Source organism: Molossus molossus, unplaced genomic scaffold, assembly GCF_014108415.1.
Source record: "Molossus molossus isolate mMolMol1 unplaced genomic scaffold, mMolMol1.p scaffold_m16_p_1, whole genome shotgun sequence".
NCBI lineage: Eukaryota > Metazoa > Chordata > Mammalia > Chiroptera > Molossidae > Molossus > Molossus molossus.
This window is the reverse complement of record NW_023425344.1, coordinates 194,518,355-194,523,184: the sequence shown is the minus strand read 5'-3', so window position 1 is coordinate 194,523,184 and position 4,830 is coordinate 194,518,355. Positions and strand designations below refer to the sequence as shown.

At 38.3% G+C, this 4,830-nt stretch overlaps 1 long non-coding RNA gene across 1 annotated transcript; it reads right to left on the bottom strand.

Moving 5' to 3' along the window:
• Positions 1-295: 295 nt before the first annotated feature.
• On the bottom strand, positions 296-4,503 carry LOC118627936. Its single transcript, XR_004959228.1, has 3 exons — positions 4,448-4,503; positions 2,318-2,398; positions 296-311 (listed from the first exon to the last, which is right to left on the bottom strand). It is a non-coding gene; the product is annotated as an uncharacterized LOC118627936 (long non-coding RNA).
• Between the last annotated feature and the right edge of the window lie 327 nt (positions 4,504-4,830).

Here is a 4,830-nt window from a genome sequence, read left to right as displayed (position 1 = left end):
TGAGCTCTGCAAGAACAGAAGCACTAATCTATAAGAAAAAAACTCACTAACTTGGCTCTCCCATAGTGCTCCTGTATTGACTTGTGTGACTGTCAGTCACACTTGAATGGAGCTCACAATGCTAATGAGATCAAAATCATAGACTTACCCCCAAAGGATCTGTTAACTTCTCTCAGAAAAGCAGGGGCCTCTTCACCACAGATCTGTCCTCTACTCCTGACCGTCTCAATAAGTACTGGTCCCAGAAGGACAAAGCACAAGATCGCCACTGGCCATCAATAACATCAAATGCATGTTGTATTTTGCTCCACCTAAGAAATGAACTGATTCAGACATAGGTACACATAGAGAACTTAAAGAAAATAACAATTTGAAACATTAGGATGATTGGGTAATGGATAAGAAAGTGGGGGTGGACATATACTTAAGTGGGAACAAATTCTCTGCATTTATGTTACAAACATAAAATTGAGATCATACTCTAACACAATTTTAAAATATAATTACTCTATAGAAATGTTCAAACACCAACAAAACTAGAAAGAATAGTATAGTGAATGTCCTCAAACCTGCCACCCAGCTTCAATAATTATTCGGGCATCCCCACCTCTAAGATTAATTTGAAGTGAGCATCAAATCATTTCATTCACAAATAGTTCAGCACTTATACTAAAAGATAGGATCTGTCTAAAAAATACAATGATAACATCATCATCACATCTACAGTGTTTATAAAATGCTATAATATCATCAAATACTCAGAAAGTAACTGAATATAGATGGATACTGTAAATAATGCTTCAATGAACATGAGAATGCAGGTATCTCTTCCAGATAGTAATTTCAAATTAAATTTTCCCCAGTTGTTTCAAAAATGTTTTTTTATTACAGTTAATATGTTTAAATTGGGATCCTAATATGACCCACACAGTGAATTATTTCATATATGTTAAGCCTATTCATCTATAGCTTCCCCTACTTCTCTTTCAATTGGTTTGTTAAAGCAAAGTTGTGTTCTTTGTCCTGTAGGATTCTCCATAGTTTGGATTTACTGATTGTAACTGTCCTGGTGTCCTTTAATGTGTTCCTTTATCACCTGTGTTTTCTGTGAATTATTATTTAGATACATAGCTTTGGTCAAATTCTAGTTTGATTTTTTAAAAATCCTCATCTGCTTAGAGAGAGAGAGAGGGAGAGAAAGAAACATTGATATGAGAGAGAAACATCTATCAGTTGCCTTTTTTTTAAATCCTCACTCGAGGATATTTTTCTATTTATCTTCAGATAGAGTGGGAGGGAGGGAGAGAGAGAGAAACATCCATGTGAGAGAGACACATCAACTGGTTGCCTCCCGTGACCCCTACAAGGGCCAGGGACGAACCGTAACTGAGGTACATGGCCTTGACTGGAATCAAACCCGAAACTCATTGGTCTGCAGGCCGAAGCTCTAACTGCTGAGCAAAACAAGCCAGGGCTTTATTAGTTACCTTTTGAACATGCCCCAACCGGGGATCAAATCCACAACCCAGGTATGTGCCCTGACCTGGAATCGAACCAGCAACTTTTTGGTGCACAGGGTGATGCTCAACCAACTGAGCCACTCCAACTGGGCTAGTTTGATTTTTAGCTAGAATATTTCATATGTGATGTTACATACAGGAGGCAAGTCTGCTTGTCTCTTTTTGTGAAGTTAGCTGTAGATCATTTCCTGGTTGCATTATTTCATTAGAGATGAGAATGTGATGATATTCTATTATTTCTACATCTATTATTAACTGAAAAACTCTGTATAGAGAAACGTCCTCTCATCAACTACAAGGGTACCCTGAGATACTATTTGTATATGAGAAGTGAGATAAATAGTTGATTCATTCTTTTTTTTTTTTTAATATATTTTCTTTATTGATTTTTAGAGAGAGGGGAAGGGAGAGAAATATCAACTAGCTGCCTCCTGCATGCCCCCAACTAGGGATCAGGCCCACAACCTGGACATGTGCTCTGACCAGGTTGAACCAGCGACCTCTTGGTGCATGGGTTGACGCTCAACCAGTGAGCCACACCAGACGGGAGATTCATTCTCTTTATTTACCAGTTTTCAATAAAATAAGTCGGTTTCTTTGGATCTTCTAAGGGTATGAATAGAATTTTTAGTTTTAGAGTATCAGTCTGAGCTAATAGACTGAAAAATATAATATGCTTTGTTCCATTACATTTATTCTCATTCCGCCTCAGATCGTCTCCTCTTTGACAAATGGAAGCATCTTCAAGTTAGTTTCTGAGTCCCTTTTGACTTGACCCAGAAGTCTTTGATACTTACTTTCTGGTATGACAAGATGTTCCGGGATCATCTTGTAATTTCCTGCTTCAATCCTAGAATCAGCCATCTCTCCATGGAGCCCTGGAAAAAAAATGATTTGTAATGCTTGCATCTCATGCGCACACCATTATTTATTTAACCAGTTCACTATTGGGAAGGAAGAGGCTTCAGGTAATTTCTAACTATTCCCTATTATAAACTAAGTACTCAGCTATTTTATAGAAATAGCACGTATAAGTGACTTGAAGGTGTCCTTATAAATGTCTGGGTGTTTGTCTGTTTCTTGTACTTAATATTTAAAGAAAGGCAAGTCGGCCCAGCCAGTGTGGCTCAGTGGTTGAGCGTTGACCCATGTACCAAGAGCTTGCCTGGTTCGATTCCCGGTCAGGGCACATGCCCAGGTTGTGGGCCCGATCCCTAATGAGGGCATGCAGGAGGCAGCCAATCAATGTTTTCTCTAATCAATGTTTCTGTCTCTCTCTTCTTCTCCCTTCCTCTCTCTCTAAAACCAATAAAGAAGAAAAAAAGAAAAAGAAAAAAGAAAGGCTAGTCATTTGGCTCATTTGTGTCCTGGCCCTAAACCAGGGTACATCATTCAGCTCTTTCAGACATCTGCCTCTAGGGTGGAGCTTGCAAACAATGAAAAGATGGCAGCAAACATAACATAACATGGTGGGGGGAGACTATGTATGTTTAGTCCCAACACTCATCAGCCTCTAAGGATATTTTTTTGTCTTAGAACTGCAATCCCTCTTATAGTCCCTGAACATTTCATCATGAGCCAAGAGATGAGATAAGGCTTGGTAGGAGTATGATAAATGGAAGATTTTTGTTGATAAACTGCATTGGAGGTGGCTCACTGATAACTGTGCAAAAAGCTGTAAAAGGAAAATTGTCACTCCCAACCACCTGAAATTCCCTATTTAGCTGATTGGAAATTTTTGGACTGGCTAAAATGTTGAATTAAGCTTTCTTCCAAATAAATGCAAGTGGTATACATTTTGGACTACTAAAACTTTTCTTTAATTTTTGAATGTCATGCATCTCATTTCAATTGATATATCCTACAATCTGCCTCTTTCCCCAGAATGTTTGAAAGCTGTTTTTCTAGAACTCCTGGGCATAGGCAGAAACCCTTTCCTTTAGGAAGAAAATGAAATTATCATAGCAGTCTCCAGAGAGAAGCCAACAGTGATTGTCACCACCTACTTCCTTTACAGACAGTACTTAATTTATGCAGTCGGGTTCTGTGAGATACAGGTGTTATTGGTCAAAACTTAGCAAAGGAATTTAGTTGCAAGTCAGAGGTATATTAAAAATTAAGTTTTATCCGACAGAACTGTTAATCTTCCGGGTTAAGAGAACATTCACTTTTCATATTATAGGGGACCCTCAAGCTTTAAATGCTTATGCAGAATACAGAGTTAGCTTGAAACTGTAGAGTTTGTATGTTTTAATATCATGATACTTATAGTTTACCATGCCAAAATAGAAAACTGGTATAAATGCTTCCCTATAAGCAGTTATGTTAATTTCCCTTTCTTTTTGCTCTTTTCTGTTCATTGTTGGGAGAGAGTATTGCGGATGAGTATGATTGCCAGATACCCCGTTAAATTTGAATTTCAGATACACAAGGAATAATTTTTAGTGTAAGTATGTCCCAAATATTTCATGGAACATATTTGTTCTAAAAATGATTTGTTCAAATTTAATTGGGTGTCCTGTATTAAATCTGGCAACCCTACGGATGAACAATGCCTAAGAACAACGGATCTTTGAAAATGAAAAAGAACTGCATGATGTACAATATAGAGCAACACTTCTAAAACTTTAACGTACATACAAGTTACCTCACCTACTTTTTAGAAAGCAGATTCTGATTCTGTAGATCTGGAATTGGACCTGAGATTCTGTATTTCTAACAAGCTTCCGTTTGATGTTGATGCTGTTACTCCAAGAACCACAATTTGTGCAAGGCTGTTATGAACATCTTTTTTGTTGGTTGTCGTTATTGTTTGTTTGGTGGCCTAGTCTCTGAGCTTAGAGAATTCACTGATGTGTGAGTCTTAGAAGAAAGTATAACCTGATTCTCTCTATCTAGAAACTGACAGAAGTTGTAAAACACCTTACCATCCTCCCTTGGTCCACCTTCCTTGCAGCCTGGATTCAGGTGCATGACCTTCTCTGGAGAATTAGCTGTATGGCCTTGAGTAGAGACCTAGTAACACGAAGAAGCAAGAATAGCAGTCAGTTCTTTCTTGCAACAGTGCAGTTGCGGCCAAATTAAGTTCCCAGAGCAGGAGAGGAGCAGAGCCCGGCATACTGGCAGTGTCAGTAATAGCAGTCTTCTCACTGGGGCTGTTTTTTGCAGCATAAGTTTGGGCATTGTTCTTGGCTAAACAGCTCTGAGCTTGGTGCTCTCAACCCTCATAATAATTCTGTGAGCTTCCCACTTTCTTTGCTACTAAGTCAATCAAAATTCATTTTTGTTGTTTAAAACTAAGAACCCTGAA